Raw genomic sequence first — 13,032 nt, forward strand, 5'->3', positions numbered from 1 at the left:
CCGCCACCACCCGCTCAATCACCTTGCCCAGGAACGGGAGGTTCGACACTGGGCGGTAACTGGACAGTTTGGTGGGGTCCAAAGATGTTTTTTTCAGGAGGGGCCGCACTACCGCCTCCTTTAACACTCCTGGAAAAACCCCAGAGATGTTAACAATGGCCTCCAAATGGTCCCGTAGCCCCTCTGAGCTGGCCTTCATCAGCCAGGATGGGCAGGGGTCCAGAGGACAGGTGGTTGGCCTCATCCCCTGCAGGATCCTGTCAACATCGTCCTGAGAGAGCAGCCTGAAATGGTCTAATACGGACCCAGAAGACGGCCAAGGGGTCTCCAGTTCCCTTACTGTATCAACAGTGGGTGGCAGGCCACGGCGAAGGGACAAGATTTTACCCGCAAAATAGCTCGCAAAAGCCTCGCAGCCAATAGTTGAATTAAGAATTTGGTGGTCTTCCTGAGAGAGGGAGACCAAGGACCGAACTGTTCGAAATAATTGAGCCGGGCGTGAGCCAGCGGACGCAATGGAAGCAGCAAAGAAATCCCTCTTTGCTGCTTTCACTGCCACCTCATAGGCTTTCATAAACGTCCTATAAGATGTTCTTGCCTCTTCGTCGCGCCCCCGCCTCCACACTCGCTCTAGTCGTCTCAGAGACCGCTTCATCTGGCGAAGCTCCTCGGTAAACCAAGGAGCTACCCGTTTGCGGGCTCGGAGAGGACGGCAGAGGGCAATAGCGTTGATGGCTTCGGAAAGACGGTCATGCCAATCATCCACCAGCTCATCTAACGTACTGCCAGGGGGCATCGGATCCCGCAGAGCCGCCTGGAAACCAATTGGATCCATAAGCCTCCACGGGCGAGCGTAAATCCGCTAACCGCCCACCCGGGAAAGGAGCGGCATGCTCAGACAAGCCTTCAGAACAAAGTGATCTGACCATGGCACTGCATCATAGGCATCCAGGACCACCATCATCCCTGCCCCAAAAATCAAATCCAGCGTGTGACCTGCTTGATGCATGGGAGCCGAAACAAACTGGGAGAGTCCTAGGGCCACCATGGAGGACACCAGGTCAATGGCCTGCATGGAGGCATCGTCGTCAGCATGGACGTTGAAATCCCTGAGAACCAAAAGTTTCGGGAATTCCAAGGCCCAGCTGGCCACCGCCTCCAAGAGACCAGACAGGGAAGATGCAGGTGCAGTAGGCGGTCGGTACACCACGCATATTGCCAACCTCTCCTCGGCGTCCAACGCTAGGCCCACACAATCAATGCCAGTAATTTTGGGGGTGGGGAGTGGTCTGAAGGAGAAAGACTCCCGAATGAGCAAAGCCACGCCTCCCCCCGACCACTTGTCCGGGACTGGTGGAGGACCGTATAACCTGGGGGGGCCAGTTCTTTCAAAGCGACCGTCTCGCCCTCCCTCACCCATGTCTCGGTCACGCAAGCCAGGTCCACATTCAATGCTGCAAGATAATCTTGCAGCGTTTTGGTCTTATTATTTATGGACCTGGCATTGCACAGCGCAATGTCCAAACTGGGTCTACTGTCTACTGTCCCTCCTACTGGTTTCCTACCTTTTAAGTCTTAGGAAGGGAGTTTGGGCCTCCCCCATACCTCAGCACGTTGCCTTGTGCTTGCGGCCGGGTATTTGCTTGGTCCTGTTATGGGGTGTTCCCACACTGGCTCTGGCTTCTGCCTGACTGCGCTGAGTGACGCCGTCTGCGCCTTCTCGTTGGCGCAGTAGCTCAGCGGATCCGTGGAAAGCAACTCACAGGGCTCCGCAAGGGTGCCCCTGACCATTGTCTCTGCCGAATCCTGGCTCTTGCTCCTCATGTTCCGAAGGGGGCCGAGGGCACACCACAGCATCTCCATCTCCGCGGACCTCCTGGCGCTGGCTACAGGGGGATCCTCCTGAGAAGGAGGCCCCTCTTGGTCTGCCCACGCCACGTCCACACGCAGCGGACCTCTCTCAGGCTGGTGAAGTTCCCGGCCTGCTCAGCAAAGATGCCCTTGATGCGCCAGTCACCAACATGTATGACTCCTTCTCGGTGAACGGCTGAAGCTGGGACGCGGTGCCTTGCTGCAGCCTTCCCATGAGCGCGCACAATCCTGGAGCTATGTCTGCACGTGTTGCGTCTGTGTCCGGGAATGAGGCCATAGCACTCTGGAGCGTGTGCACTAGAGGAATTGCCGGGCCCAGGGTTGCCACGTGAGATGAAACGGTGACAGTGAAGTCCTTGAAGGGCCTCAGGACCTCCACTGTTGGGGGGTTGGGGAGCCAATCCTCTCAACTGAACTCAGCCTCCCCTCTCCAAGCATCGCTTTCCGAGAGCCACACTGTGAGGGCGCCCTGGTGCTCCACCAAATGCTCAACCACAGCACACATGGAGTTCCAGCGAGTGACAATGGCAGTGATCAGGCAATGTCCTGGCGTTCCTGCCCTGTCCTGCTTCTGGCACAGTGCATGAGTGGATTTCACACTGTGTGAGAAGTGACTTGTGAGTCTCCAACATTTCTGGAGCAGACATTGGAGCTCACAAGGTGCCGGGTCAAAGTGTTCCTGGGAGGAACCCAGACCAAGCACATCCTCCACCAAGAGGTGAATTTTGTGGGCTGCACAGTAAATGTGCTCATGGCCCACTTGCGCCATCACTGCCCTCAGGTTTGTGCCACCATCAGTCACCATGAATCCCATGGTGACTGGGCCCTGACCCTCACCTACCCAGTCCGCTAATTCCCTCTTCAAGGTGACAGCAGTGTCCTCTGCCCTGTCCTCCTTGCTGAGAACCTCGGTGTGGAGCAAAGTCTTGCGGTAGCCGGCCTGGCAGCCTCCCATCTTTCCCTTGCTGACACTGGGGGGTTCCACCCCCACCCTGAAGGACTTTGAGTTCCCACCAGTGTGCAGTAAGCGAGGGAATCACAATCTATTATGTTTGGTCAGAGGCTGTCACAAAATAACAGAAATCCTGCTAAATAAAATACAGTACAGATTTACCAATACGCAAAAAGAGTTCAACTAAAATAAAAGTTAATTAGAACCATAATTCCGGTTCAGGTAACATCCTCTTTCTTTGCAGTGTTAGACCTTACCTTCATAGCCGCCATGTCAAAAAGTGGAACTCTGTATGCAACACGTGCATCAGTATCAGAAAGCAAAAACAGAATTTTCTCGGCATCTGTATATGAGGTTAGACCAGATAAATTCCCGCCAAAAATGTAGACCTAGGAGCAGAATATAAGGAGCCAAAAAGATATAATGAGGTAAATCCTCTGCATGATACATGAGATCCAAAAATACAGAGTCTTTGTGCTGTAGGTATTTGTGATTAGCGACTGGAGATTGTTGCTGAGGGCATGGATTGGAATCGCAATAAAGTAAAGGATTCTCTAAGATTACAATTGGAGATGTTTAACAAGATATGGAGTTCAAAGGTGGTCAAATTTTATAAATTTGAACTATGGTACTGCTTTTGAGTTTAGAATTAAAGAGTGATCAAACAGTGCATCAGAGTTAAAAATCCAGTCCCTAAGTTGGTAATAGGTAGCCCGCGATCCTATAAGATCGTCAGGGATAAAGACCCTTAAATATATCATTGATGTAAGTAGAGTGCTGTGGATCATTGGCCATCAAAATGTTAAAGGATTGTTGACTACGTGAATTGTGTCTTAAGATTTTTGTTCTTTAACCAATATTTTATAATGGTCAAATGCACCTGAACTCTAAGGGAAGGAATACTGGATTTGGCTCTCAACAAGACCGCAGGAGACCCCCTGGGGAGAGCCATCTTCTATCCTTGAAATAAAGCCCTAATTGATGTAATAATCTTCTTAGACTAATTTTGGTCTGAAAGATTAAAACCATATAGATAGAATTTTTTTGTTGACCCAGAGAAGCAGGAACAAAATGGGGGCCCCATATTGTATATCAACTATTTGTTGATATACAAATTAAATAGTAAAGGGGCCAGCGTGCATTCCTGCTTTACACCCTTACCAGGAGCGACTCTGTCTGTTTGCATGCAACAAGTTCCCGCCCTAATTTGGGTGGATGTACCACTGTGTAACTCCTGTAATGGTCGTCTCATTATCAGACGTAACTGACTTCCTTCACAGAAGCAAACTGATCTCCATATCAGAAGCTACTGTTTGCACCTACTCCTCCCTCCCCTCTCCACCTATATATCTGACCAGTTTCTTCTTGCCCTCCATGCATCTGACGAAGAGAACTGTGATTCTCGAAAGCTTATGCTACAATAAAGTTGGTTAGTCTTAAAGGTGCTACTGGACTCTTTTTGTTTTTGTAATAAGAAAGTAAATGCTGATCTATATTCAAGCCTGCCAACTTTACCCACAAACGGGATCTGTCAATAGAATCAAGTGCCGTGGCCAAATCAACAGACACTGCATATAAAGCCTTCGAGTGGCCATTTAATTTGTATATTAATAAAATATTTGAGAATTTATCTGGCCCCTGTTTTGTTCCCCCTTTTCTGGGTCAACAAAAAAATCTCTATTCTGCTTTATGCAGATGATACGGCTTTAATCTCTCAGACAAAAATTGGTCTGCGAAGGTTATTACATCAATTAGGGCTTTATTGCAAGGAAGACGCTCTTAATATCAACTTTGAAAAGACAAAAGTAATGGACTTTAGGAAAAGGGCAAAATTGTCCTCTTGGAGTATCCATGGCAATCCTATTAATCAATGCAGTTCCTTTAAAGATCTTGGTGTTACATGAGGCCTTAAGGTGAGACGTTAAGCAGGAATGCCCCCTTGGAACAGTAAAATCTTCAGCGCTAAGATTGATAGCGTCAGTTTTGAGTTTCTATTACTCAACGGACGGATGCCTTATTGACCCAGTTTTGAATTTATTTCAGAGCAAAGTCATTCCCCATTTACTTTATGGAGCTGAAGTTTGGGGATGGAGTGAAGGAAATCTATTTAGCATTGAAGTAATTCAAAATAAATGCTTAAGATGTATCCTAGCTCTCCCCAGGGGGGCTCCCACGCCCTGGTTGAGCGTGGAATCTGGTATTCCCTTCCTTACAGCATGGGCACATTTGGCCATTATAAAATATTGGTTAAAGAACAAAAATCTTAGACAACAATACACTTAGGTCCTTTTCACACTTACAGTTTAAACCACCATTTATGAGCATTCGCCTCGATCACAGTGGCTTCGTCATGGTACTCCTATGTTCTACACTGTCCGATGCAGTTTCGATTTGGCATCTTGTTTTTTCATTTTAGACTGGCTTTGAAGCCTTAGTGCTGTTTCAGGCTTTCTGGGCTTTGCCATTCACATCACACTTTTTTTTTAAACTTTGAGCATGCGTAGTAACATTGCGATGTTGGAACCCATCCCCCCCTTTTGCTAATTGGGCTGTCTTCTGCCCACTGGAGAGGCAATTGGTGGTAGAGTTCTGGGGGGAAACATGTACCACTCTCATTTATTTTTTTAAAATGCCAAGCCATGAAAGGATTAAAATGCTGGTGCTTCTTTCCCTCACTGCCGCTTTGATTTGCAAAGGGCTGTGCAAAAAGCATTTTTCTTTTATATTGGCAGAAGTCACGGGGAGGGAGGGAAAAGCAACCATTTAACCTTTACATGGCTTTTAAAGCTAGGAGAAATGAGGAGTAGCATTGCAACACTTTCTTAACTTTGAAAAAAAAAGAGTGTGCTCATACTGCTGAGGGAGGAAGGGGAAAGCAGCCATTTAATCCTTTCCTGGCTTTTAAAGCCGAGAAGGGAATAAGCAGTAACGTTTCAACACAGCAACATTACAACTCATTCCTGGCTTTAAAAAAGAGAGAGTGTGTGTGCACATACGCTAGAGGGAGAAAGGGAAAAGCAGCCATTTAACCTTTTCCTGGCTTTTAAAGCCAGCAGGGAAGAAGCATTAAGGTTAGGAATCGTTCCTGGCTTTGGAAAAAAAGAGAGCGTCTGTGTGCATACCCAAGAGGAAGGAAGCCAACAGAGAAGCAGACTTATGACCCTTACCCTGCTTTACTGAAAAAAATCTGTAGTGCAAATAGAGTAGAAACTCCCGGGAGAAAAGAAAGGCACACTCTTACAAATTATCAAAAAGTATTTTCTAAGTGCAATGTGGCTACTAGTTTGTGACAATTATACTACAATGCAAATCAACAATTCCACATATGTATGAATGACCAAACCGGGAAAGAACAGAGTCCCAACATAAAGTCTCTCTCCATGGGTATGTGAACAATATTGTATCTTCTTTTGTCCTTTTGTTCTCCTTGTTAGCAGCGAAAAGCAGAACGGATGGAAAACAGTTCCACGCCCAATTCAATTCCATGCCCTATCTGGGGCCGGCTCATAAGCTCAGATTTGGTCTGTCATTTCCTCAGGGGCATTGTTTTCTGCTGTAGTTCTGATGGAGACAATCATATTTCCAGAAACCCGGATAGTGGCGGCTGTGCATTCTCTCACGCCAGAACAGCGTGGAACTGTTTTCCGCAAACTAGTAGCACATTGCACTTAGAAAATACTTTTTGATAATTTGTAAGAGTGTGCCTTTCTTTTCTCCCGGGAGTTTCTACTCTATTTGCACTACAGAGCTGTTACGGGAGAAGCCATTGCACTTATCCCTTACTGAAAAAAATGGCAGAAAAGGAGTTCAGAGAGCTGAGGAGGGTGGAAGTGGTTAATTCCACACAGACCAATCAGCTCCCGGGGAAAAGGAGAGGGGGGAGAAGAGAAGCAGAAGGGGAATATAGTGTTTACACTGACAATCACACTGGCTGCGACTTGGCAGCAGCTTCAAAATAACATGCGATTAGGGGTGTGCAAGCCAAAAATTTTCGGCTATAGCCGAAAGTAGAAAGCCGAAAGAAGATTCTCTATCGTTAAAGCCGAAAGCCGAAACAAGAATCTCTTTCGGCTTTCGACTTTCGGGATTCTTTCGGCATTCTTTCGGCATTCTTTCGGCTTTTTTCTATGGGAAAATGCCTCCGTCTTCCAGGACGCCTGGAGGAGGCATTTTCCCACCGAATAAGCCCAAAATTGGTGGGGACCTTCCTCTAACCCTTCTCTAACAACCACCCAAGTTTCAGACAGATTGGACTTTGGGGGGCCATGTTATGGCCCCCCAAAGCAGGTCCCCCCATCCTCCCATAAGAAAGCGAAGGAGCAGCATATTGTTAGCATGCTGCTGCTCATCTTTCTTCATTATTTCCTATGGGGGAAAAATGAAGAGGCAGGCTTCCTTTGCCAGGGGTGGCATTTTGCATGCAAAATGCCCCCTTACCCTCAGGGGCCCTTCTCCCACCCCTCCTCCCACCCCCCACCAAGGCTCAGCCTGATCCCACTTGGGGGGGGCATTTCATGGCCTCCCCAAATAGGTGCTCTAATCTCTACCACTAACAGCTGGGGGAGGCTTGTGTTGCCAGGGGTGGCATTTTGCATGCAAAATGCCCCCCAACCCTCTGGGGCCCTTCTCCCACCCCTCCTCCCACCCCCCACCAAGGCTCAGCCTGCTCCCACTTGGGGGGGGCATTTCATGGCCTCCCCAAGTAGGTGCTCTGCTCTCATCTCTACCACTGACAGCTGGGGGAGGCTTGTCTTGCCAGGGGTGGCATTTTGCATGCAAAATGCCCCCCAGCCCTCTGGGGCCCTTCTCCCACCCTTCCTCCCACCCCCCACCAAGGCTCAGACTGCTCCCACTTGGGGGGGGCATTTCATGGCCTCCCCAAGTAGGTCCTCTCAGCCCCTAAAGTCCACCCCTTACAGCCCCACACAAACCCAATTCCCCCCCAGCTGCCACACACAGACCCAAATCCCCACATTAGCCCCTCACAGACCCAAATCCACCCCCACCTGCCCCACACCCATAACCCCAGGAACAGGCTGGCAAAGGCCAGCCCTCTCCCTTTGTTCCCTATGCTGGGAACTTCTAAACTCTCTTTCCCTGGGCAATTCTGCACAGCCCAGGGGTGCCACAATGGTGGGCACACTTCTGAGTGCCAGCTGGTCCCTGTGAAAGAGCACCTGAACCACAGACACCCTCCCTCAAATTCCCCCACCACCTACAGAGATGGCTGGCCAGCCAGCCCCATTGTTCCCTATGATGGGAACCAACTGCACAACAAAGAATAAAACAAGAACAACACAAAATAAAGTTTTTAAAAAATTATTTTCTCCCTTCCAAAGTACAAGTAGGCAAAGCATTATGACACATTACACCAGCAGTCCCCCACACAGAAAAATTAAAACAAAACTCACTTAACATCAGAGAATCACAAAAGCACAATTCCTGTCAAAAACACTTTATTTCTTGAACAGCTTTAGGCTGCACAGCAGGGGGGGAACACCAAAGGGCATGGAAGCAGTATCTTACACAAAAATAACACATCTCACTTCACATTAAAGAATCACCCCAAAAAATTGCTGTCAAAAGCACTTTATTTCTGTAACTGCTTTAGGTTACACAGTAGGAAGGCACCACAGAGAAGGAAAGCAGTGTACTACACAAAAATAACACAACTCACTTCACATCAGAGAATCACACAAACACAATTGCTGTCAAAAACGGTGAAGTGGGTTGTATTATTTTTTGTAGTACATTGCTATCATGTCCTGTTGTGCCCTCCTACTGTGTAACCTAAAGCTGTTCAAGAAATAAAGTGTTTTTGCCAGGAATTGTGTTTTTGTGATTCTCTGATGTTAAGTGAGTTGTGTTATTTTTTTGTAAGATAGTGCTGCCATGCCCTTTGGTGTTCCCCCCTGCTGTGTAACCTAAAGCTGTTCAAGAAATAAAGTGTTTTTGACAGGAATTGTGCTTTGTGATTCTCTGATGTTAAGTGAGTTTTGTTTTAATTTTTCTGTGTGGGGGACTGCTGGTGTAATGTGTCATAATGCTTTGCCTACTTGTACTTCGGAAGGGAGAAAAAAAAATTTAAAACTTTATTTTGTGTTCTTGTTTTATTCTTTGTTGTGCAGTTGGTTCCCATCATAGGGAACAATGGGGCTGGCTGGCCAGCCATCTCTGTAGGTGGTGGGGGAATTTGAGGGAGGGTGTCTGTGGTTCAGGTGCTCTTTCACAGGGACCAGCTGGCACTCAGAAGTGTGCCCACCATTGTGGCACCCCTGGGCTGTGCAGAATTGCCCAGGGAAAGAGAGTTTAGAAGTTCCCAGCATAGGGAACAAAGGGAGAGGGCTGGCCTTTGCCAGCCTGTTCCTGGGGTTATGGGTGTGGGGCAGGTGGGGGTGGATTTGGGTCTGTGAGGGGCTAATGTGGGGATTTGGGTCTGTGTGTGGCAGCTGGGGGGGAATTGGGTTTGTGTGGGGCTGTAAGGGGTGGACTTTAGGGGCTGAGAGGACCTACTTGGGGAGGCCATGAAATGCCCCCCCTAAGTGGGAGCAGTCTGAGCCTTGGTGGGGGGTGGGAGGAAGGGTGGGAGAAGGGCCCCAGAGGGCTGGGGGGCATTTTGCATGCAAAATGCCACCCCTGGCAAGACAAGCCTTCCCCAGCTGTCAGTGGTAGAGAAAAGAGTACCTACTTGGGGAGGCCATGAAATGGCCCCCCCAAGTGGGAGCAGTCTGAGCCTGGGTGGGGGGTGGGGGGAAGGGTGGGAGAAGGGCCCCAGAGGGTTGGGGGGCATTTTGCATGCAAAATGCCACCCCTGGCAACACAAGCCTCCCCCAGCTGTCAGTGGTAGAGATTAGAGCACCTACTTGGGGAGGCCATGAAATGGCCCCCCCAAGTGGGAGCAGGCTGAGCCTTGGTGGGGGGTGGGAGGAGGGGTGGGAGAAGGGCCCCTGAGGGTGAGGGGGCATTTTGCATGCAAAATGCCACCCCTGGCAAAGGAAGCCTGCCTCTTCATTTTTTCCCCATAGGAAATAATGAAGAAAGATGAGCAGCAGCATGCTAACAATATGCTGCTCCTTCGCTTTCTTATGGGAGGATGGGGGGACCTGCTTTGGGGGGCCATAACATGGCCCCCCAAAGTCCAATCTGTCTGAAACTTGGGTGGTTGTTAGAGAAGGGTTAGAGGAAGGTCCCCACCAATTTTGGGCTTATTCGGTGGGAAAATGCCTCCCCCAGACGTCCGGGAAGACGGAGGCATTTTCCCATTGAAAAGCCGAAAGAAAGCCGAAAGAATCCCGAAAAGTTTCGGCTTTTTTCTTTCGGCTACCCGAAACGTTTTGGCATTCCCCGAAACGTTTCGGCATTCCCCGAAAGAAGCCGAAACACTTTTGTTTCGGCATTCTTTCGGCATTCTGAATGCCGAAACGCTCATCCCTACATGCGATATATCCGCAGGGGGAAAAATCGGGGATACTACGGACAGACACCAGCAGTGTGTCCAATGACTACCTTGCAAATGTGAAACTGCTGCAAACATGGGAAGCAGAACAGAGTAGTCAACAATCGCAGAATTACAGAATCCCAGAGTTGGAAGGGGCCATACAGACTTTCTAGTCCAACCCCCTGCCCAATGCAGGATGAGCCTAAAGCATCCCTGACAAATATTCATCCAGCCTCTTCTTGAAAACTGCCAGTGAAGGGGAGCTCACCACCTCCCTAGGCAGCTGATTCCACCTTTGAACTACTCTGACTGTGAAAAAGTTTTTCCTAATATCCAGCCAGTACCTTTCTGTATGTAATTTAATCCCATTGCTTCAGATCCTACCCTCTGCTGCCAACTGGAACAGCTCCTTGCCCTCCTCCAAATGACAGCCTTTCAGATATTTAAAGAGAGCAATCATGTCCCCCCTCAATCTCCTCTTCTCCAAACTAAACATTCCCAAGGCCCTCAGCCCTTCCTCGTAGGGCTCAGTCTCCAGACACCTGATCATCCTTGTTGCTCTCCTCTGCATCCTCTTGATTTTGGCCACATCCTTTTTGAAGTGAGGCCTCCAGAACTGCACACAGCACTACAAGTGTGGCCTGACCAAGGCAGTATAGAGAGGGACTATGACCTCCTGCGATTTCAATGCAATGGCCTTTTTGATACAACCCAGGATTGAATTAGCCTTTTTTGCCACCGCATCACATTGACTGCTCATATTCAGTTTACAGTCCACTCTTACCCCAAGATCTCTTTTACATACACTACTAACCAGAAGTATATCCTCCATACTGTATTTGTGCTTATATTTTTGTGGCCCAGATGTAATACTGTGCACTTACCTATGTTGAATTGCATCCTGTTCACAACCGCCCACTTCTCCAGAGTATTCAGGTCTTGTTGAATTTAATTCTGTCTTCTTGGGTGTTTGCTACTCCCAATTTGGTATCATCAGCAAATTTAATGAGCAGCTCTTCAACTCCTTCATCCAGATCATTGATAAAAATATTGAAAAGTACTGGGCCCAAAACCGAGCCCTGCGGCACCCCACTGGACACCTCCCTCCAATCTGACGAAACGCTGTTGACCACCACTCTTTGGGTGCGGTCCTCTAACCAGTTCCCTATCCACTGAACTGTCCTATAGTCCAGTCGGCAGTCTTCCAGTTTACCTATTAGAATGTCATGGGGCACCTTATCAAAAGCTTTACTGAAATCCAGGTAAATCACGTCAACAGAGTTCCCACGATCCACTAAGCTCGTCATTCAATCAAAGAAGGAAACCAGGTTGGTCTGACAAGATCTGTTAGGGACAAAACCATGTTGACTTCTCCAGATCACTAAGCGGTTCTTCAGATGCTTACAGATCGATCCCTTTAAAATCTGTTCTAATATCTTCCCAGCAACAGAAGTCAGACTGACCGGCCTGTAGTTTCCCGGATCCTCCTTCTTCCCTTTCTTGAAGATTGGGATAACATTAGCTCTTCTCCAATCTAGTGGAACATCTTCAGTCCTCCAGGAGGCCTTGAAGATGATGGACAGGGGTTCCGCAAATTCTCTAGAAAGTTCTTTGAGCGTTCTTGGGTGCACCCCATCCGGCCCAGGGGATTTGTATTCATCCAGTGCAGCCAGGTGCCTCTCCACAACCTCTCTGTCAATGTCAACTAGCCCCCCAGTTGTCCTGTCATGTCTACTACCATCACTAGACGGGCTCAAGTTCTTCATGAAGAAAACAGAGCCAAAAAAGTCATTAAGCCTGTCTGCTTTTTCTCTGTTCTCCTTCCACTCCCAACAGCAATCTAATTGCCTCTTTCCCCCTTGCGTTTGCTTCTCACATATCTGTAGAAGTTTTTCTTATTGTAGCGAGCCCTCCTGGACAGACCCAGCTCGTACTGATAGTATGACAGGAATTGGCTGGAATGCCTAAAGGTAATAATGCAGGGTCAGTTACAGGGCACTGTCTCTGCCCCCCCCCCGATGGGAAGAAGAGGCCGTTGAAGGTTTTGGCGCGCATGGCATGGGCAGAAGGGAGGGGGAGAGAAAGGAGTCCTACTCAGTCTCTGCGTTTAGTCCAGGGTCATTTTCCCCGGCTTCAACAGGAACTCGCCTCCAAAACACCTTGCCTGAGAGATAAGCGGTTAGCAACAAAGCAGACAGAATACAGGTTTCACGTTGCACCTACTCAGAGGCACTGCAGCACAATACTATAACACATTGCAGTTGATGCATGGCAGATATGCTGACAGCAGCGTCCTTCCCGGGGCTGTTTTGGCCTTTGAGGGAGACTCATTGGGGCCAGACCCAGCACTGGGCAACTTGCTACCATGCAACTTGCATAACTCATTTAGGCTCACCTGCTTGTTACTGTTCAACAGCCGCCACCCCATGAAGGTGGGGTATGTAGTGGTTAGAATGTGGTTAGAATATCAGACTAGGATACGGGAGAACCAGGCTCGCCATGCAGTGGGCGCGCTCTGGTGATCTTGGGCCAGCTGCACACTCTGTGCCTAACCCTAACCCTCACGGAGTTTTTGCAGAGATCAAGTGGAGAACGATGCAAGCTGCTTTAGATCCCCACTGTGGAGAGAGGTGGGAGATAAAATAAATAAATAAATGAATACAGCTGAAGACAGGGAACAGGTCAAAGGTAGGTTGATTGGTGGTTTGGGGAGGAGAGAAGGCAGCGGGTAAAGGTGAGGCTATGGGCATTGCCAGGAGAGGATGAAACC

At 48.7% G+C, this 13,032-nt stretch overlaps 1 protein-coding gene across 1 annotated transcript in view; it reads left to right on the forward strand.

Annotated features, from left to right (window-relative positions):
• ELAPOR2 (endosome-lysosome associated apoptosis and autophagy regulator family member 2) overlaps window positions 1-13,032 on the forward strand; it is a 121,269-nt gene that overhangs the window by 87,229 nt on the left and 21,008 nt on the right. The window lies entirely within an intron of this gene.

This window comes from Eublepharis macularius, chromosome 9, assembly GCF_028583425.1.
Source record: "Eublepharis macularius isolate TG4126 chromosome 9, MPM_Emac_v1.0, whole genome shotgun sequence".
NCBI lineage: Eukaryota > Metazoa > Chordata > Lepidosauria > Squamata > Eublepharidae > Eublepharis > Eublepharis macularius.